The sequence below is a fragment of the Herpailurus yagouaroundi genome, unplaced genomic scaffold, assembly GCF_014898765.1.
Source record: "Herpailurus yagouaroundi ecotype Mexico unplaced genomic scaffold, PumYag 67209, whole genome shotgun sequence".
Classification (NCBI taxonomy): domain Eukaryota; kingdom Metazoa; phylum Chordata; class Mammalia; order Carnivora; family Felidae; genus Herpailurus; species Herpailurus yagouaroundi.
The window spans coordinates 687677-710874 of record NW_024420049.1 but is presented as its reverse complement, the minus strand read 5'-3'; the positions used below and the strand labels follow the sequence as shown (position 1 = coordinate 710874).

Below are 23198 nucleotides of genomic sequence, written 5' to 3'. Positions count from 1 at the left end.
TATTTATTTATTTTGAGAGAGGGAGAGCATGCATGAGAGCAGTGTAGGGGAAGAGAAAAAGGGAGAGAGAGAATCCCAAGCAGGCTCTGAACTGCCAGCATGGAGCCCAATGTGGGACTCAATCTCACCAACCATGAGATCGTGACCTGAGCCAAAATCAAGAGTAGGATGCTTAACTGACTGAGTTACCCAGGTGTCCCTGTGTTTTCACTTTTTACCTTTAAGAGTTCTTTATGGGGGCGCCTGGGTGGCGCAGTCGGTTGAGTGTCCGACTTCAGCCAGGTCACGATCTCGCGGTCCGTGGGTTCGAGCCCCGCGTCGGGCTCTGGGCTGATGGCTCAGAGCCTGGAGCCTGTTTCCGATTCTGTGTCTCCCTCTCTCTCTGCCCCTCCCCCGTTCATGCTCTGTCTCTCTCTGTCCCAAAAATAAATAAACGTTGAAAAAAAAATTTAAAAAAGAATTCTTTATGTATTCTAATTATCTGATCTTTGTAATGTGTACGCATTATGACTATTTTCTCCCTAGTCCATGGCTTATATTTTCATTTTCATAATAATATCTTTGATATGCAAAAGTTTTTAATGTTGATGAAGGTCAATTTATCAATTTTTTATTTTATGTTTTTCTTCTGTTTTAGGAAATATTTGCCTATCTCAAAATTATTAAGATATTCATCCATGTTTTCTTCTTTATGCTTCATAGTTTTAGTATTTATGTTTATGTCTATGATTCATCCTAAATTAAATTTTGTGTATGGCATGAGGTAGAGTTTAAGGTTAATTTTCTTCAATAATCAGTGGTTTATGACACTTCCTTTCCTTATTTAATGGCATTGGTAACTTTAGAAAAAGTTAATTGAAGTTATCAAGGCAGTGTGGTGGTGGCAGAAGGATAGACACAACAATGGAATTGAATTTAAAAGTAAGAAATAGACCCATTCAAATATGTCCAAATGATTTTTATAAAAGTAATTCAATAGAGTAAGAGTAGCCTTTATATATATATATATATATATATATATATATATTCCATTGGAATGGAATATATATAAATATTCCATTTATTCAAAATAAACAAATATGTAGAGACAGACATAGGTTAGTGGATACCCAGGGATGGGAGAGATGGGAGTGAATAGGGAGTAAGGAGGGTTCCGTTTCTTTTCAAGTTAATGAAAAATTTCTAAAGTTGATTGTACTAATGGATGTACAACAATGTGAATATATTAAACCACTGAACTTGTACACTTTATATATTTATTTATTTTTGGGGAGAGTGAAAGTGGGGAAAGGACAGAGAGAGGGAGACAGAGGATCTGAAGCTGGTTCTGCACTGACAGGCTGACAGCAGTGAGTCTGACGCGGGGCTCAAAATCACGAACTGCAAGATCATGACCTGAGCTTAAGTCAGACGCTCAACTGACTGAGCCACCCAGGTGCCCCTGTACGCTTTATTTATTTATTTATTTATTTATTTATTTATTTATTTAAATATAAGTTAGTTAGCACATACTGCAATCATGATTTCAGGAGTGAATCCAGTAATTCATCTCTTATGTATAACACCGAGTGCTCATCCCAACAAGTGTCTTCCTTATAATGCACCTTATCCATTTAGTGCATCCCCCCACTCACAACCCCTCCAGCAACCTTCATTTTGTTCTCTATATTTAAGAGTCTCTTATGTTTTGTCCCCTTCCTTGTTTTTTTATATTATTTTTGCTTCCCTTCCCTTATGTTCATCCGTTTCGTATCTTAAATTCACATACGAGTGAAGTCATATATTTGTCTTTCTCTAATTTTGCTTAGCATAATACTCTCTAGTTCCATCCACGTTGTTGCAAATGGCAAGGTTTCATTCTCTTTGATTGCTAATAGTCCACTGTATGTATGTGTGTATATATATATATATATATGTATGTATGTGCATATATATATATTTATGTGTGTGTGTGTATATATATATATATATATATATGTATATATATATGCCACATCTTCTTCATTCACTCATCAGTCAATGGACATTTAGTCTCTTTCCATTCTTTGGCTATTGTCAATAGCGCTGTTATAAACATTGGGGTGCATGTGCCCCTTTGAAACAGCACACCTGGATCCCTTGGATAAATACCTAGTAGTGTGATTGCTGGGCCATAAGCTAGTTCTATTTTTAATTTTTTTTAGGAACCTCCATACTGTTTTCCAGAGTGACTGCACCAGTTTGCATTCCCACCAGCAGTGCAAAAGAGATCCTCTTTTTCTGCATCCTCACCAACATCTGTTGTTGCCTGAGTTGTTAATTTTAGCCACTCTGACTGGTGTGAGGTGGTATCTCATTGTGGTTTTGATTTGTATTTCCTTGATGATGTGTGATGCTGAAAATTTATCATGTGTCTGCTAGCCATCTGGATGTCTTCTTTGGAGAAATGTCTATTCGTGTCTTCTGCCCATTTCTTCACTGGATTACTTGGTTTTTGGGTGTGGAATTTGATAAGTTCTTTATAAATTTTGGATACTAACCCTTTATCTGATATATCATTTGAAAATATCTTCTCCCATTCCATCAGTTGCCTTTTAGTTTTGTTGATTGTTTCCTTTGCCATGCTTACACTTTTTATTTTGATGAGATCCCAATTTTGCTTTCATTTTTGCTTTTGTTTCCCTTGCCTCTGGAGATGTGTTGAGTAAGAAGTTGCTGCAGCCAAGGTCAAAGAGGCTTTTGCCTGCTTTCTCCTCAAGAATTTTGATGGCTTCCTGTCTTGTGTTTAGGTCTTTCATCCATTTTGAGTTTATTTTTGTGTATGGTGTAAGAAAGTGGTCCAGGTTCATTCTTCTGCATGTCACTGTCCAGTTTTCCCAGCACCATTTGCTGAAGAGACTGTATTTCATTGGATAGTCTTTCCCGCTTTGTCAAAGATTAGTTGGCCATGCGTTTTTGGGTCCATTTCTGGGTTCTCTATTCTGTTCCATTGATCTGAGTGTCTGTTTTTGTGCCAGTATTATACTGTCTTGATGATTACAGCTTTGTAATACAGCTTAAAGCCCGGGATTGTGATGCCTCCAGCTTTGGTTTTCTTTTTCAGGATTGTTTTGGTTATTCAGGGTCTTTTCTGGTTCCATACAAATTTTAGGAGTGTTTGTTCTAGCTCTGTGAAGAATGCTGCTGTTATTTTGATAGGGATTGCATTGAATGTGTAGATTGCCTTGGATAATATCTACATTTTAACAATATCTGTCCTTTGAATACAGGAGCATGGAATCTTTTTCCATTTCTTTGTGTCTTCTTTAATTTCTTTCATAATCTTTCTACAGTTTTCAGTGTATAGATTTTCCACCTCTTTGGTTAGGTTTATTCCTAGGTATTTTATGGGTTTTGGTGCAACTGTAATTGGGATCAATTCCTTGATTTCTCTTTCTGTTGCTTCATTATTGGTGTATAGAAAAGCAACCAATTTCTGTGCATTGCTTTCATATCCTGCAACTTTGCTGAATTCATGGAATATTTCTAGCAGTTTTTTGGTAGAATCTTTTGGGTTTTCCATATAGAGTATCATGTCATCTGCAAAGAGTGAAAGTTTGACTTCCTCCTTGTCGATTTGGACACTTTTTATTTTTTGTGTTTTCTGATTTCTGAGGCTAGGACTTCCAATACTATGTTGAACAACAGTGGTGAGAGTGGACATCCCTGCCGTGTTCCTGACCTTAGGGGGAAAGCGCTCAGTTTTTCCCCATTGAGGATGATATTAACATTGGGTCTTTCATATATGGATTTTATGATCTTGAGGTATGATCCTTTTATCCTTACTTTCTTGAAAGTTTTTATCAAGAAAGGATGCTGTATTTTGTCAAATGCTTTCTCTGCATCTATTGAGAGGATCATGTGGTTCTTGTCCTTTCTTTTATTAATGTGATGTGTCACATTGATTGATTTGTGTATATTGAACCAGCCCTGCAAGGGACAGACTTTCAAGCAATTGTCCTGGGGCAACTGGACATCCATAGGCAAAAATATGAACCTCAACTTAACTTACACCTTACAAAAATTACTCAAAATGGATCATGAACTTTAATGCAAAACATGAAACTATAAAACTCTCAGATAAAACATGTGATAATATTTGGGATATAGGCCTGGGCAAAGACTTCTTAAACTTTAACACCTAAAGCATAGGCAACAAAAGAAATACTGACAAATTAGACCTCATTGAAATTCAAAACTTTTACTCTATAGAATACTCAAAAGAATGAAAGAGACAAGCAACAGAAAGGGGAGAAAATATTTGTAACTCAAGTACCCAACAAAGGATTAGTATCTTAAACATACAAAGAGCTCTCAAAATTCAACCATAAAAAAAATCCAAGCAAAAAACATGAAGAGACATTTCACTGAAGATAATACACATATAGTAAGTAAGCACATGAAAATTTGCTCAATATCATTAGTCATCAGGGAAATGCAAATTAAAACCACAATGAGATATCATTATAGACCTATCAGAAAAGCTGAAATGAAAAATACTGGCAATATAAAGTGTTGGAAAGGTTGCACAGAAAATGGATCTCTCATGCATCACTGGTGAGAATGTAAAATGTTTTACCCACTCTGGAAAACACTTTGGTTGTATCTTAAAATATTAAACATGTAACTACCAGATAACCCAGCAATTATACTCAGGGATATTTAGCCCAGAATAATTAGAACTTGTGTTTACACAAAAACCTGTACATGAATGTTCATAGCAACTTTATTCACAGTAGAAAAATACTGGAAACAGCTCAGATGTTCTTTGATTGGTTAATGGTTGAACAAACCCCCCAAAATAAATGAATCAATCAATGAATGAATGGCCATATATGTATAGGTATATTACTGGATTCTAATCTGTTCCATTGACTTATTTGTCTACAATATCATACTGTTTTGATAAGTGTAGTTTTACAGAAGTCTTGAAACCAAGAAGTGTAAGTTCTATTTTCCCTATTTGTAAAGATTTGTTGGAAACCCCAAGACATTCAAACATCTTCACAGCTTTGTCTTCTCTAATGTCTTGTTCCATGGATTTAATTTGGTTAGCTGCTCTGAACTCTGATCCTTGCCTCCTGAGGTTAGTGAGAATGCTAAACTCATCTTGGAATGTAGCTTTCTATGTTGGCGTCAGAAAATTGACACCAGGCAAAGAATGGAGTGATCCTGGGGGCTTACCTTGTGAGTTTCTCTTTTAATGTAAATCACAGTCATGTGCTGACTATTGTTCAATACCTGTAAACAGTTTCTTGGCATATATTATGCAGTTAATGCCTGTAAACAGTTTCTTTGCATATATTATGCAGTTTTATGATTTCTGTAATAGCATGAGTGCTAGTCTGGTGCCATTAACAATATAGATTTATTAAACTTTCCTTTGTTTAAATCATGCAGATTCAGCTTCTGTCGCATGCAGCTAAGAGTCCTGACTGACGCAAGCTGTTACTTTATGTCATGCTCTATGATAGTTGCTTAGAATTTATTATGTGACTTAATCCTTATTTGGGGAAATCCTTCCTTGTAGAAAACAAAGCATTGGGGAAGAGGCATTTCTCTCTAACAGTGGTAAGAAGGGTAAGCAGGTTTCAGTGAGAGAAACTTTCTAGATGGACTAGGCATATATAAATGCACAAGAGAGTGAACACGACAAGAAATAAAATATGAAACCTTTGGCATTTTCATGGGACTAGTCCTGAGACCTTCATAAGTTCCCCTAATCTAATAAAACCACTATACCAGAGAATTTCCTCCATAAAATGCAGTAAGATGCAATTGTTCATACAGTTTAAAATCCTATAAGATTATCTTAAATGCCCTTCCCATGCCTATTAACACTAGGAAAAGCAACCATCCCAGTTTACCTTGGAGTATCATAGTTTTAGGAAAACCTTTAGGGAATCTCTCAGTCTCAGGCAAACTGGGATGGTTGGTCACTCTTGAAAACTGTCCTTTACTATAATATGACATCAGTCACTTAACTACAGTTAATTGGTCTTGATGACTTAAAGCTTGATGATGAATCCCTCTCCCAGTGTCTGTGGCAGGTGCCTTTCAGATTTTCTTTCAAGAGAAAATCTACTGTGGGCAGTGGAGTTAGACAACAGCCTCCAGCTGTAGCACTTTGGGGATATTTTTGCGTCATTTTACCCAAGGCCATACCCATCCCAGGCATCTCCAGTCAATTTCTGAGCACAGAAGGGATATTAGGAACATTTATGCTCAATGTGGGATTCTTATAATTAGTAATCTTTGCTCTAGAGTTCCCAGTTGGGCTGGCTGGAAATTCCACAGAGTTGCACTGCAGTCTGAGGCATTTTGTACCCATTCCTCCTTAATTTCCTCTCCTTTAATAAGTGTCAGACCTGTACTATGGTCTGAATTCTCCCCTGCCTACTCCTGCTCTTCCTCTTTATCTTCTTAATCATTACCCACAATAGATCTCTGGACTTGTAACTTCATCTTGGCATCTGCTTTTCAGAGGACCCAATGTGGCATTGGGCATCTCTCTCCAGTGGTTGAAGCTGTAAGATGAAAATTTGGGAAGGTATCAGTAACCATATTTCTTATTGCATGAACTTGAGAAACAAAGGAAGATTTTAAAGGAGATGGGGGAAGGAGAGAGAAAGAAAGGGAGAGGGAAGGAGAGAGAGGAGAGAGAGGACAGAGACAGGGAGAGAGTGTGAGCACAAATGTGTAGGGAAGAATATGGATAAAAGAATGATAGAGCTATAATGGCATTTGAATAATTGCCATTTGACCATTCTTGAGGCCTAACTGTATCTTGCCCTTTCCAAATTTTGATTGTTCCACTCCTTAAATTTTGTGACAAACTCCATATCTTTCCACAGATTTCTCTCTCACTTAAGTTAGTTTCAGGTAGATTTGTGTCCCTTTCAACTAATGAAATACCTCTTCACTGCGAAAGTTATTATACACGCTACTGATTTTGTGCTGAGTCATATTTCTGTTAAGTCAGAAATGTTCATACCCTGCTCATATCCTCAGGCATAAATTAATACAACACTTTTAAGGTTTACCATGTTTTTGTTCATTGGTAGATGAGGAAAATTTTGCATGGCCTACATGATTTCTGAGATGTTTTAGCATTTACTTATTTCTGTATAGAATATATAGAATTGTTGTCATAGACCAAAGCCTCAGCCAAATTCGACATTGCACTTTGTCCAGAATATTTATTTTCTGATTAAAAGTCACTTTTAATCATATAATAAAGGTTAGTTTTAATATGAATTTTTTCTTTCTTTTCTTAATTATTTTTAAGCTTTTCAAAGGTCACTAGTAGCTTCCTTTAAGGACCATTTTGATAAATCAAAATTCAAAAATCACAATATACAGTTTGAATCACTTTTCAACAACTCTTAAGGTTGTGAGCAATTTAGAGAGTATGAAAGCTTCATTCAGATGCTGACAAAAGTAAGATATAGAAGTTGGCCAAAGATGAGAGCTCCTACACATCACCCTTCTAGAACATTCATGCAAGAATGGTGCTGATTTGGTCTGGGGCAGGGCTGTCAACTTATAGCCCACAGGCCAAATTCTACCTCTTTCTTGTTTTTGTAAATAAAGTTTAATGGAATACATTCACACTCATCATTTAAGTGTTGTTTGTGGCTGCTTTTGCTCAATGAAGGTAGAATCAAGTAGTAACGGAGACTGTATGTGTCCCACAACACCTAAAATACTTACTATCGACCCTTTACAGAAAAAAAAATGCCAACCCTCAGCCTCAAGTATTATCAGTACATGTGGAGACGAACAGATGAGCAGATTATATTTTTGGAAGCAGAGCAGGAGCAAGCCTGGTGTATTCTAGAACACAAGGAAGACCAGTGTGGTTGAAACATAAAGGACCCACATACTCTTGTGTATTTTTTTAGCACATTTGTACCTATTGATTTTTGAGACATTAGTTCACTCACTCAACAAATGTTCTTTAAGTTCCCACTCTGTGCTAGACAGTGTTAGCTACTTCACACACACAAGCACATAGAATTGTAATAAGGGAAAGCAGCAAGTAAACAATCGCAACACAGAATAGTAAGCACTAACTAAAAATGCAATTGATGCCAAAAGGAGGAAATTAACTTTTGTTTCACCGCCCACTCAATACTTATCTGATATTCCAAGGTACCTTCCTCAGATTATACCTGAACCACATCTTATCTGGTTGGTCATAGCTCCCTTCCTTCATTCACTAAAACGCATCATTATAACATTAATAATCATAAGCATAGCAGCCAGTACTCACTGAGCAGTTACTGTGTGTCAGACACAGCTGGGTACTTTATACACATTCTTTTATTTAATTATCACAACCCTGTAATATAGAGACTATTATTATGCCCATTCGTAAAATCAGAAACTGAGGGTCAGAGACCAAGGTCTCGTGTGTGTCTCACAAAGTAGCACTCAGGACATCCACAATTTTCTTCCTCATCTACTCTGGCTTGCTGCTGATGCATAATGTTATGATCATTGCTGCTTGATGGTATCACCTACCAAAGGCACCACTACCCCTGCCAATACCAACCAATGTCTATACCAAATTCTTCTGTCTAGAGCATTAATGTTTGACTCCAGGTTATTGTTTCTCATAGATGTCCTATATCTGGGAACAATGAACATATTTTGTGAAAGAGTTCTTTGTAGTTTTTACTTGTGCTTTTATTACAGTTCCTGTCCTCAGGTTCGGAGCCAGATTACCTAGGTTTGAATCTCAGCCCTGAAACTTAACTATTCTGCGATTCTGATGAAATCACTTAAGTGGTCTGTAACCCTGTTCCATTATCCTTAAAGCAGAGATAATAATGTTGTCTACATTAGTGTTTGTTATAAAAAAAAAAACTTGGCCCAGCATTTGGCATATAAGGCAGGTTCAATAAATGTTGGTTATATTACTAGGGCAAATGACTTCTTTTTCCAACTGTTAAACAGGCTTTATCTACCAACCTCTTGCCTCTTTCTGGGTACTAACTATCTGTTGATTTCACCTTACCTTTACTGATCTTACTCACTCTAATTAATACTGTCATGCTCCTTCCTATTATAGGACCTTTGATCAGGCTGTCCCTTCTGTGTAGAATGTTCCTTTTCCTGTTTGCCTGGCCAATTCCTATCAGTTCATTAAGCTCCATAAGGGCACGGACTCTATCTGGTTTGTGTTTACCATTTTACACCCAGAGCTTGATATCGTACCTGCTGTACAGTAGGCACTCATTAATACTGGCATGAAAACCAGCCTGAGTCTAGAGTCACTACATTCAGCTATTCCTCTGTATATGAATTCACATCCTAGACTAGCTAGAGCCTTTTCTTCTGTCTAATCACTGGTTCTAGACAATTTTCAACAAATATTCAGTAAATACATACTATATGTTAGGTTCTGTGCTAGGGTCTTAGAAAATAAATTTTATAATTTATTATTTAAAATTTATTTAAAACTATATATTTTTCTTACCATCTCAAGAGGCCACTTGTTCATTGAAAGACACAGGCATGCAAAGGTAGAAGTAATAATACAGAGTGATATTTGCTATACCGAAGGCCTGTACTGGATCCATTGGGCATATTGAACCCATGGAAAAGAATAGAAATTTATCTGGAAAGAGAGAGACTGATTCATAGAGGAGATAATATCTAAACTGAGTCAAAATAAGGAGTAGCAATTTTCCTAAAGAACAAGTAGGGGTAGAGCGTGTGGCAGAAAGATTTTCAGGACAAAATTATGAAGTCATTTCCTTCTTTTATTGGTGGTGTTACAAACCATTTCCTTTATTACCCTTTGATATTAGACGAATTATTTTTCATCTGTAATAAGTGCAATACCGGTCAGTTTATTTTTCACTGTCTGTACATTTGTTTGTTCTTGCTCTAGATTTCTTTTTTCCCTTTGTTCTGGATTTCATTTTCATTGTATATACTATTTCAGTGCAGTTTTTGGTCTTTTTGTAATATGTGTTCTTAAATTTTTAAGTGCATAAGCTGTGCATTCGTGATGGCTCCTTCCATTCCAATGTTCATTGTATTTAGCACTGTACAGGGGCCCTGGATTCAAGTAGCTCAAATGAACTCCTGGGAGTCCAGCAGTGAGTGGTATGCGGCTTAAGTTCAAGAAAGTGGTGCAAGGAAGTGGAAGAATTTTTGTTCCAGCAAACCTCGATAAGCAACCTCAGTAGTGGGGAGAGTCAGGAGGGGCACAGAAAAGGCAAACAAGGAAACCTAGGTGTTACACCCAGTATACTTTTATGAGTCCGTGTATTCTCCTCTCTGTGCGTGGGGCTCCAAATCTGTCAAACTAAGGCCATCGACTAGGGCACCCCGTCGCCACCCTTCTGGACCAGAGGCTGTAGCACACCCCCGCAGCAGTCCGGGTCCCGGGCGCACAGGACGCGCACCCACAAGGCCGGAAGAAGTGGGGCGGGGCCTCTAGGCAGTTGGGCCTGAACGGACTGGGGGAGGGGAGCGCGGGGCAGATGGTCTCTGGGAAAAAGCAAAAGGCGGGTGCAGGGCTGCCTCCCAAGGCTCTACTTGCTTGCATTTCCTCCCGCTTTGCTGAGTTGGGAGTCGCGACCTCCAGGACAGGTGGGTCCCGTCCCACGGATCGGGAAGGGGTGTCTTTGGTGGGTGCAGTGGCTGGGTTAGCCCGGGCGCTCTATTGAAGGCCTGGCACGGGAGGCGGGGTGAGGGGAATGGTTCCCACCCCGTCTGCTCGGTACCAGGGCGGTGGTACTTACCTTAACCCTGGCTGAGGAGAAGGCCGCTCGTGCATTTCCGCAGGGCTGTCGTCACGGTTTATGCCAGTTGCGCGACAAAGCCCGGAGATCAGCGCAGGGCCAGATGGGCCTAGCGCTCGGAAAGAGCTGGGAGAGCTGAAGGAAGCTCGGGTGCGGAGTGACGCCCAGTGTACATTGTTTCAAACTCGATCCGACTTCCCCGCCCTGCGTCTGTCACCGACTTGGTGTCTAGCTTTCAGAGAGCCCCTAGCCTGTCCATGTCTCACTTTGTTGGGCGGTAGAGTGGAAGGTGGAACTCCTTTCGTTATAATATCCACCAGTGTTGTCTGCGCATTGCACCCTTCTCCTGCCCCTCCCGAGCAAGAATGCCTAGCAGGAGTCGGGAGTGGCAGGGCAGGGCAGCGGAGACCTTACGCGAGGAAGTGCTCTCCCTTACGAAAACAATTCTGAAAACCCTTTTCAACATTTTTAACTACTGACTGCCCCCGAAACTGGAAAAGGCATTCATCCAATGCCCTAGAGGTGAATGTCCACTCTGGAAGAATGCTTTTGTGAATGCTTTACTGTTAAAGATTTTTAACCAAATGATTGATCAAAACATTATGAGTTGAATGAACGTAACACAATGCCTAGCAAAAGTCTCCTCATAAAAGACTTGGGTGGTTTACCTGTTACCCAATCGCTGCAAAAAACAAAACAAAACAAAACAAAAACAAAAACAAAACAAACAAACAAACAAACAAACAAAAACCTTGAGCTCTCAGATGGAGAAACACTTCCATAATCCATTCCCACATAGCAGTCGTTTAGAGTTGCTTCTTGGGGCGCCTGGGTGGCTCAGTCCGTTAAGTGTCCGACTTCTGCTTGCGTCATGATCTCGCAGTTGGTGGGTTCGGGCCCGCGTCGCGCTCTGTGCTAACAGCTCAGAGCCTGGAGCCTGCTTCGATTCTGTGTCTGCCTGTCTCTCTGCCCCTCCCCCACTCACACTCTGTCTCTCTCTCAAGAAATGGATAAACATTAAAAAAAAAATTAGAGTTGCTTCTTAGCTGGCATTGTCCTTTGAGGAATCATTATAGTAAAACTTACATACAGTTTATTGTACATTAACTCTAGAGATAGAAGTATAAACACTATGGGCCAACATTTTGGTGTCATTCCAATTCCATCTCATTAAGAAACTGCTTATAATGATAATGGCAGCCATATACTATGCAAAATCCTGTAGTCTTCACAACCCTGAGACATGAATGTATTTGTCACCATACTTAAAGATGTGTTCTATCTCATAACCAATATGATGAAGGGAATGGTCACTGGGTTAGTTGAGTCTGAGGCGCATCGTCCACGTACCCCATCTCATTCTTATTTCTGGGAAATCTGCACTGGGACAGATCACTTCCTGGTTTTGGTCTCTGTACCAGGAACCACAAGCAGTTCTGTATCTCTGCTTGTCAGCCCTGGCTGGGAGAGGCAATAAAATATCCAAGCTGATCACTTGATGTCTGTGGTGTTTCTGGCAGTTGTATTTTTTGCCTGCCAGCCCGAGGGTCGGGGGGAGAGGCTGGATTAAGAAACCCGTTTGGTGGGAAGAGTCTCTGATCCACGCCAAGGTGAACACAGATCCACCAGTTGGGTGCCATTGTGACCCTGTTTCCACAACACCAAACACCCCCTGTGCTCCTAAGGGTTGTACGCTGTGCCATTGGCCTCATGTAAAGAAATTACAGAAGAGGCTCCTGGCAAAACCCGGTCTGTGCCACACCTACAGGTTCTAGGCAACGAGTGTCTGATGTGAAGGTGGGTGTTCTTCTGGACCTGAGATATGGCGATTTTCCAAACGGTTGATAAAGTGAGAGGGAAACTGTGATAGACCTCTGCTGAGCTGACCTTGAGGGTGAGTTTAGGACTGGCTGTTTGGCAGGCACTGGTGAATGAGCTTTGTTTGGCCGTATTTCTACTCTATTCATTTATTCTTTCACTCCAAAGACAATCAATGAATGCTTAGTCTGTGCCAGCATGCTGATCCACTCACTGAGATTAGCAGTGAAGGAAGACAGTAAGTTCGGAGGCGAACGGCAATTCCACTTTAAGCAGGCTAAGTCGGAGGCATCCTCTCGCTTCCCGATTCCCAATATAGAATCAATACAAAATCTTCTCACTTCTGCTTCCTGAATATTTTTAAACCTATCCACTTCTCTTTGCCCCCACTGCTACTCTGAATTTCAAGCCAGCAACATAGTTTTTTAAATTCATTTATTAAAAAATTATTGTCATTGAAATAGAATTGATATACAATGTTATGTTAGTTTCAAGTGTACAACATATTGATTCTGCAATCCTATACATTACTTGGTACTTACCAAGATAAATGCAGTCACCATCTGCCAACACACAATGTTATTGTAATATTATTGGCTATATTCTCTATGCTGGGCTTTTCATCTCCGTGACTTACTTACTTATCCATTTAAAAAAAAAAAAACTTCATCTTCCAAATTTTGTTAAATATATTTAGAGAAGTTCTCATAATTCTTATCCTTGCTCTCTAAGGTATTCTTCCCCCACCCCGGGTTCTTCAATATCACATGCCTCTGTGTAGACTTTTTCTTTTTTTGTTGTTTATTTATTCATTTTGAGAGAGGGAAAGAGAGAGAGCCTGAGTAGGGGAGGGGCAGAGAGAATCCAAAGCAGGCTCTGCTCTGTGCTGACAGCACAGAGCCCGATGTGGGGCTCGATCTCATGAACAGTGACATCATGACCTGACCTGAAATCAAGAGTTGGATTAACCAACTGAGCCACCCAGACACCCCTAGATTTTTTTATTTGATATTTATCATGCTCACTCTCTGACCTTCCTGGATCTGTGGTTTGGTGTTTGTCAATAATTTTTGAAAATCCTCAGCCATTATTACCTCAAATATTCCTTCAGCTCCTTTCTTTACTTCCTGCTAATCAATTAAGTGTATGTCACACCTCTTGAAATTGCCCCATAGTTCATAGGTATTCTGTTCTGAGCTTTATTAAAATTTGTTTTTCTCTTTGAATTTCAGTTTGGGAGGTTTCTCTTGACTTATGCTTATATTCACTGATTCTTTCTTTGACCATGTCCAGTCTACTGATGAGCTCATCTAAGGCATTCTTTATTTTTGTTACAGTGTTTTTTAATTTCTAACATTTCCTTTAGATACTTTTGTAGAATTTCCATCTCTCTGCTTACATTTACCCATCTGTTCTTGAATATTGCCTGCTTTTTCCAGGCAATGGGTTATGCCCTTAACGTATTAATCATGTCTTTTCTTTCAAAACTGTCATATCTGAGTCTGGCTCTGATACTTGTTTTTTATCTTAAGACTAGGTTTGGGTTTTTTGTTTGTTTGTTTGTTTGTTTTGCTTTTAATGTGCCTTATAATTTTTTTGTTGAAATTCAGGCATAATGTATTGTGTAATGGTACTGACATAAATAGCCTTTAATATGAGGTTTTGTTTTAATCTGGCTGGAAGTTGGGCTGTATGTAATGTTTGTGGTAGCTGTAGGTGTCAAAGACTTCACATTTTCCTAGTGTCCTTGATTTTTGTCTCCCTTTTGTCCCTCCTATGCCTTAAGTACTACTCATCAGAAAGAGTCTACATCTTGCAGATCCTTCATTTAATAATCCACTCTTATTATACTGAAGTCTGATGGCATGGTGGTAAGGTGTGACATAGGGGATGCATTCTATAATCTTATGATTAAATCTTAGTTTTTTGTGTTTTTTTTTTCAACGTTTATTTATTTTTGCGACAGAGAGAGACAGAGCATGAACGGGGGAAGGGCAGAGAGAGAGGGAGACACAGAATCGGAAACAGGCTCCAGGCTCTGAGCCATCAGCCCAGAGCCCGACGCGGGGCTCGAACTCACGGACCGCGAGATCGTGACCTGGCTGAAGTCGGACGCTTAACCGACTGCGCCACCCAGGCGCCCCTAAATCTTAGTTTTTTAGTGGGCCTGTGTCCTTAACAGTGTTTCATACCACCTCCCTTTTGGTAACATGGAAAGGCTTAAGAAGGCTCAAGTAAGAGAAGGGCCCTTTCCCCAGATGGGATAAGACTCTGATTAAAGTCTTTTCCCCTGGAGAGCAGGCCTTTGTTATAGAGACAGCTCTGTTTGGAGAATACTCTATTATGGACAATGCAATATTTACTCTCCTCTCCCCTGCCAGAACCATAAGATCCTGGTGGGATTCATGGAGGTAAAAACCCATGAAAGTGTGGGTTCCCCCTTAAGACTATGATCCCAGAAGTCTCTCCTTCTCAAGGTGGACCACACTCAGCCTCCAGCAGTTCATCAAAATTACCATTTAAGTGAATGGAGTTTCTCCTCCAGGTAAATAGATCTTGGCTGTGCTTCTCTGGCTTTGCCAGTCTCTCCAGATTTTGGGTGGCAGTTTGCCCTGCAACCTCAGTTGTCTAAATCTAAGAAGAGCCATTGTTTCTCAATTTGATCACCTTTTTCTTATTGTTAGGATGGGAATGACAAGATCCAAGCTCTTTACATGTCAGAACTTAAACCCAAAGTCTGATGAGGTTTTTAAACTATGATCTTGTAGCTTATCTGGCTGATTCTCACTTTTAGGGCTGGTGAAACAATCTTTTGTAACTTTCTTCAACCTAACCAGAAGTAAAAGCCTAGGGCTTGAGTGACTTTTAAATTTCTTTTAATTTGAGTAGAGTTGACACTCAGTGTTACATTAGTTTCAGGTATACAACATAGTGATTCAACATCTCCATACATTATGCTGTGCCTACCCCAAGTGCAGCTACCATCTGTCATCATAAAACACTATTACAATACCATTGACTATATTCTCTGTGCTGTTCCCTTTATTCCCATGATTTATCCACTCCATCACTGCAAGCCTGTATCTCTCACTCCCCTTCACCCATTTTGCCCATCCCCCCACTCCCCTCCCCTTTGGCAGCCATCAATTTGTTCTGTTTTTATAGGTCTGATTCTGCTTTTTGTTTGTTTGTTTATTCATTTGTTTTGCTTTTTAAATTCCACATATGAGTGAAATCACACGGTATTTGTCTTTCTCTGTCTGATTTATTTCACTTAGGATAATGCCTTCTAGGTCCATTCATGTTGTCCAAATGGCAAAATTTTATCTTTTTTGTGGCTGCACAATATTCTGTTATACACACACACACACACACACACACACACACACACACCACGTCTTCCTTATCCATTTGTCTATCAGTGGACACTTAAGTTGCTTCCATATTTTGGCTATTATAAATAATGCTGCAACAAAATAGGGGTACATATATCTTTTCAAATTAGTGTTTTAGTTTTCTTTGGGTAAATACCCAATAGTGGAATTATTGGACCATAGTTTAGTTCTATTTGTAATTTTTTGAGGAACCTCCATATTGTTTTCCACAGCAGCTGTACCAATTTGCATTCCCACCAACACTTATTATTTCTTGTCTTTTGGATTTTAGCCATTCTGACAGGTGTAAGGTGATATCTCATTGTGGCTTCTATTTGCATGTCCCTGATGGTGAGTGATGTTGAGCATCTTTTCATGTGTGTTGACCATCTGGATGTCTTCACAAAAATGTCTAGTCAGGTACTCTACCTTGGCTTGAGTGTCAATGCTTGCAGGAGAAGGCCTTGGGTCCTTACAAGTCATAGAATTGGGACGGAGAACCTCAAAGATCTACACACAGTTTAGCAAAAACTCCACCAACAGAATAGTGATACATCAAAGAAACTTTTCCGTCTTAGTCTAGGCTGTAGATGAGCCTTAATTAGGATGTGGGTTCAAATGCCTATAAAAAAGACCAAAAGTGGAAGTGGAAAAGTGGAAGAAATGCAGCCCAGAGTGCACTGTGGTGGCCTCACCTAGCTCCTCAAGGAATCTCCATGTTCTGAAAGACTCTGGACAGAACTGGTCACTGCCGCAGGCCAGTGTTGCACTTCTTCCACAAAGGGTCTGCTCACCCGTGAACACCAGATTCCTGAATACACACCAAAAGGTTACTATATGTGTATATACTAACTATATATAGTATATGTATACATACTATATACTATATACTATATACTATATACTATATACTATATACTATATACATATATAGTATATGTATATATACTATATACATATATATACTAACTATATATATATATGTATATGTATATATAATGGGTTTTATACATATATGTAAACATAAATGAATTTCATATATAAATAGAATAAATATGTTTTATATATTATATATAATTATATGTATATAATATATATTAAAAGGTTATATATAATAAATGTATAAAAGTCTGCATTTGATTAACATGTAATAAATATTTATTACATATAGTAACTATAATAAATATCTATATGTATTTAAATGTAGTCTTAGAGTTCTTCCAGGGAAAGAGCTCCAGAAGAAACCTCGGAGAAATCTACAAATGTTGTGATGTTAGAAAACTACTTGTTATAAATGTGATAGCTAAACAACAGGAAGATGAGAGCCAAAGGTTTTTCTATCCAACTAAGTTAACTTTAAGTCATAAATGCAAGCTATAATGAATGTGCAAGACTCAGGAAATATGAGTTCCATGATGCTTTACTAAGGTATTTAATGGAAATAAAAAAGCTTCAGATAACCTAGAAATCATAGGAGACATTTGACGTATGTTTAATGGTGAGCTGTAACTATGTTTACTTGTAAAGCTAAGAATAAGTGAGGAAAAGATGAAATGACAGAATAGAGGCAAATATTTTATACTCTGAAATATAGATATTACACAAGTAACAAAAAATGGGTGTAGAAAGAGGACATGGATACTAACCAGGAGTAAGAAAATATAGGTTTAAATTAGAGGCTGGGTCAGAAGGAGGGGAGAGAAAAAAGAAGATACTAGCAAATTTTATTATGACTCATGAAGGAAATCAATAGAAAGTATCTTTAAAAGGAGGATAAAAGTAGATCTGATATAATCCCAGCTTAGAACCTTTGCACTAATTTACTTTACACTGGATATCTTCATGACTAACTTCCTCTTTGTTCAAATGTCATCTTTCTCAATGAGGTTTAGCCTTACCATCATATTTAAACCTCCTACTACCTCCAGCCTACCCCTTTTTCATGCTGGATTTTGTTCATAGCTCTTATCATCTTATAATGTGTTATATAGTTTACTTATGTATTGTGTTTATCTTTAATCATCTCCCTCCTCCCACTGGAAGATACACTCCATGAAAGGAGGAGTGTTTGTCTTTTTTGTTCACTTATATATCCCAAGCACCTAAAATAGTGCCTGGAACAAAGTTGGCGTCCAATAAATATTTTTTAAATAAGTTGATTAATTAATTAGTTAAGAGTGTTAGGGAAGTTTTCTTCAGTGAATTGATATTTAATCTGAGACCTGAAGAATGAGTAGAAAGAATAAGAGGGAGAACATGATAGTCAGAGGAAACATAGGTAAAGCCCCTGAGGTGGTGGGGCCAGATGGGGCCAATTATGTAAAACCTTGAGTGCCATTGTAAAGAGATGACTCAATCCTTTTGCCTTCCCTCAAGGAGCTCTTAGCAAAAGGGGAGAGAAAGATAATAATTTAAGCAGGTGATTATTATACATGTTGTAAGTGCACTAATAAGGGTATGCACAAAGAACTATGAAAACATTGACTAGGCAGCTATTACCTCTTCCTAGGGCAGTTAGGAAGATCTTACAAAGAAGGTGACATTTGAGCTAGATCTCAGGCTGGAGAGTGACATGATGAAAGTGTTTTAAGAAGATTAATCTGGCAATAGTATGGAAAATGGATTGGAATGTGGATGGACTAGAGGCAAAGAAACCATCTAGCCTATGGCAGTAGTCCAGGCATGAGGTGATGAAGGCTTCTACAGGAATGGATAAAGGAGGACAAATCTGAGAGACATTGGAAGGAAAAATTGACGGGAGCTAAATGGATTCTTGGCTTTAAGCCTTTCAGGAGGTAATGCTTCTTCCTTAGTAATAACCATGAAAAGATTCAAATTGACCTATTATGTAATTGCCTACTCTGACTAGAATTTCTAGCTATGGCTGTTCTCCAAAAGTTTCTGTTATTGTGATTGATACTTGTTGGACCTTAATTTACATTAAGATAGTTTTAGACTCTAAAGATTGGGAAGCTCTCAAAAACATAATTTTGACTATGAAACAGCAAATTATTCTATTAAAGGAGAAATGAGGGAAACCATGGGGCTACCTAGGAAGTTTTACAATGAGCTCATAGTTCCCTTTTTAAAAGAATAATATGAAAAGAAGGATGAATATAACAGGTGGTATGTGCCTAAAGCATCAGTATTTGGAAACATAAGGCCCCAAAATCACCTCAGGTTGGTAGAAATACATATTTGCAAAAAGAACAAGAACAATGTGCATGTGTCCTGGCATGGGAAAGCTATAAGTCAGATGATATCATTACACTACTCTCAATGATCAAAGGAATTATGGAGAATAGGAGAAGTGCTTTAAGACTGGATTCATGTAAATATATTACCACTTCTAACAAAGACAAAGAAGGAAGAATTTTCAATCTATTAATCAGTGAACTAAGTATCTCCTGGGTTGGATTCTAGAACAGGCTTTCAAGTAAGTGTGTACTTAGAAAATTACAAAGTTATCAACAAAGACATTTCACACAAATGTAATTTAAAAAAAAAAGCTTATTAGGGGTAGTTTATGGAAATTTGGCAGACATAATGTGCATTAAGTGAATTAATGAATGAAATTTCATTAAGATTTTAACAACTCTTTCATGAAACCTTCATGAACAAGAATTATAAATCTATATTTTGATGGGTTTTATAATTAATATAATTATGTATCAATTAATTAAATTTACATACTCAAAGGGAACTGATTAAGAGACCATAGGCAAAGGAAGAGTTTCTGCTGGCCTCCTGCAAAGCCTACCTGTGGTTTGACCTGACTATTTTCATTACTGACTAAAGTGAAGAGTTACAACAGACATCTTACCAGATTTAAAGAAAATAGGAAGTTGGGAGAAAAGTAATTCGATTGAATTCCCAGAAACATTTATGGAGTTTTATAAAGCACTAGGAACCATGCTAGATGTTAGAGTACAAAAATTAATGAGACATACATCTTCCTGTTGAGGAGCATCCAAATATTACTAGGAAGAGAGACATAAAAACATAGTTTCATCAAAATGTATAAAGAAGGAATATAGAGACATAAACAGAATATTAAGAGAGAACAAAAGAAAGCTTCATTCTGGGAATTTAGGGAAGAATTCTTTTTTTTTTTTATATGAAATTTATTGTCAAATTGGTTTCCATACAACACCCAGTGCTCATCCCAAAAGGTGCCCTCCTCAATACCCATCACCCACCCTCTCCTCCCTCCCACCCCCCATCAACCCTCAGTTTGTTCTCAGTTCTCAACAGTCTCTTATGCTTTGGCTCTCTCCCACTCTAACCTCTTTTTTTTTTTTTTTCCTTCCCCTCCCCCATGGGTTCCTGTTAAGTTTCTCAGGATCCACATAAGAGTGAAACCATATGGTATCTGTCTTTCTCTGTATGGCTTATTTCACTTAGCATCTCACTCTCCAGTTCCATCCACGTTGCTACAAAAGGCCATATTTCATTTTTTCTCATTGCCACGTAGTATTCCATAGTGTATATAAACCACAATTTCTTTATCCATTCATCAGTTGATGGACATTTAGGCTCTTTCCATAATTTGGCTATTGTTGAGAGTGCTGCTATGAACATTGGGGTACAAGTGCCCCTATGCATCAGTACTCCTGTGTCCCTTGGATAAATTCCTAGCAGTGCTATTGCTGGGTCATAGGGTAGGTCTATTTTTAATTTTCTGAGGAACCTCCACACTGCTTTCCAGAGCGGCTGCACCAATTTGCATTCCCACCAACAGTGCAAGAGGGTTCCCGTTTCTCCACATCCTCTCCAGCATCTATAGTCTCCTGATTTGTTCATTTTGGCCACTCTGACTGGCGTGAGGTGATACCTGAGTGTGGTTTTGATTTGTATTTCCCTGATAAGGAGCGACGCTGAACATCTTTTCATGTGCCTGTTGGCCATCCGGATGTCTTCTTTAGAGAAGTGTCTATTCATGTTTTCTGCCCATTTCTTCACTGGGTTATTTGCTTTTCGGGTGTGGAGTTTGGTGAGCTCCTTATAGATTTTGGATACTAGCCCTTTGTCCGATATGTCATTTGCAAATATCTTTTCCCATTCCGTTGGTTGCCTTTTAGTTTTGTTGGTTGTTTCCTTTGCTGTGCAGAAGCTTTTTATCTTCATAAGGTCCCAGTAATTCACTTTTGCTTTTAATTCCCTTGCCTTTGGGGATGTGTCGAGTAAGAGATTGCTACGGCTGAGGTCAGAGAGGTCTTTTCCTGCTTTCTCCTCTAAGGTTTTGATGGTTTCCTGTCTCACATTCAGGTCCTTTATCCATTTGGAGTTTATTTTTGTGAATGGTGTGAGAAAGTGGTCTAGTTTCAACCTTCTGCATGTTGCTGTCCAGTTCTCCCAGCACCATTTGTTAAAGAGACTGTCTTTTTTCCATTGGATGTTCTTTCCTGCTTTGTCAAAGATGAGTTGGCCATACGTTTGTGGGTCTAGTTCTGGGGTTTCTATTCTATTCCATTGGTCTATGTGTCTGTTTTTGTGCCAATACCATGCTGTCTTGATGATGACAGCTTTGTAGTAGAGGCTAAAGTCTGGGATTGTGATGCCTCCTGCTTTGGTCTTCTTCTTCAAAATTACTTTGGCTATTCGGGGCCTTTTGTGGTTCCATATGAATTTTAGGATTGCTTGTTCTAGTTTCGAGAAGAATGCTGGTGCAATTTTGATTGGGATTGCATTGAATGTGTAGATAGCTTTGGGTAGTATTGACATTTTGACAATATTTATTCTTCCAATCCATGAGCAGGGAATGTCTTTCCATTTCTTTAAATCTTCTTCAATTACCTTCATAAGCTTTCTATAGTTTTCGGCATACAGATCCTTTACATCTTTGGTTAGATTTATTCCTAGGTATTTTATGCTTCTTGGTGCAATTGTGAATGGGATCAGTTTCTTTATTTGTCTTTCTGTTGCTTCATTGTTAGTGTATAAGAATGCAACTGATTTCTGTACATTGATTTTGTATCCTGCAACTTTGCTGAATTCATGTATCAGTTCTAGCAGACTTTTGGTGGAGTCTATCGGATTTTCCATGTATAATATCATGTCATCTGCAAAAAGCGAAAGCTTGACTTCATCGTTGCCAATTTGGATGCCTTTGATTTCCTGTTGTTGTCTGATTGCTGATGCTAGAACTTCCAGCACTATGTTAAACAACAGCGGTGAGAGTGGGCATCCCTGTCGTGTTCCTGATCTCAGGGAAAAAGCTCTCAGTTTTTCCCCGTTGAGGATGATGTTAGCTGTGGGCTTTTCATAAATGGCTTTTATGATCTTTAAGTATGTTCCTTCTATCCCGACTTTCTCAAGGGTTTTTATTAAGAAAGGGTGCTGGATTTTGTCAAAGGCCTTTTCTGCATCGATTGACAGGATCATATGGTTCTTCTCTTTTTTTTTGTTAATGTGATGTATCACGTTGATTGATTTGCGAATGTTGAACCAGCCCTGCATCCCAGGAATGAATCCCACTTGATCATGGTGAATAATTCTTTTTATATGCCGTTGAATTCGATTTGCTAGTATCTTATTGAGAATTTTTGCATCCATATTCATCAGGGATATTGGCCTGTAGTTCTCTTTTTTTACTGGGTCTCTGTCTGGTTTAGGAATCAAAGTAATACTGGCTTCATAGGATGAGTCTGGAAGTTTTCCTTCCCTTTCTATTTCTTGGAATAGCTTGAGAAGGATAGGTATTATCTCTGCTTTAAACGTCTGGTAGAACTCCCCTGGGAAGCCATCTGGTCCTGGACTCTTATTTGTTGGGAGATTTTTGATAACCGATTCAATTTCTTCGCTGGTTATGGGTCTGTTCAAGCTTTCTATTTCCTCCTGATTGAGTTTTGGAAGAGTGTGGGTGTTCAGGAATTTGTCCATTTCTTCCAGGTTGTCCAATTTGTTGGCATATAATTTTTCATAGTATTCCCTGATAATTGTTGGTATCTCTGAGGGATTGGTTGTAATAATTCCATTTTCATTCATGATTTTATCTATTTGGGTCATCTCCCTTTTCTTTTTGAGAAGCCTGGCTAGAGGTTTGTCAATTTTGTTTATTTTTTCAAAAAACCAACTCTTGGTTTCGTTGATCTGCTCTACAGTTTTTTTAGATTCTATATTGTTTATTTCTGCTCTGATCTTTATTATTTCTCTTCTTCTGCTGGGTTTAGGCTGCCTTTGCTGTTCTGCTTCTATTTCCTTTAGGTGTGCTGTTAGATTTTGTATT

General features: G+C 38.5%; 1 protein-coding gene and 1 long non-coding RNA gene across 6 annotated transcripts in view; one reads left to right on the top strand and one right to left on the bottom strand.

The window, feature by feature from the left end:
* Window positions 1-4728: 4728 nt before the first annotated feature.
* LOC121024840 (uncharacterized) lies at window positions 4729-11116 on the bottom strand. Its single transcript, XR_005787829.1, has 2 exons — window positions 10779-11116; window positions 4729-6545 (listed from the first exon to the last, which is right to left on the bottom strand). It is a non-coding gene; the product is annotated as an uncharacterized LOC121024840 (long non-coding RNA).
* TMLHE (trimethyllysine hydroxylase, epsilon) overlaps window positions 10479-23198 on the top strand; it is a 102631-nt gene continuing 89911 nt past the window's right edge. For 2 of the 5 annotated variants that reach the window (XM_040467137.1, XM_040467133.1), the window contains exon 1: window positions 10482-10626. The gene's annotated coding sequence lies outside the window, so the exon portion shown is untranslated. Of the gene's footprint in view, window positions 10627-12599; window positions 12673-15016; window positions 15142-23198 lie in introns of those variants that run through there. The other 3 variants (XM_040467136.1, XM_040467135.1, XM_040467134.1) reach the window with 3 other exon arrangements.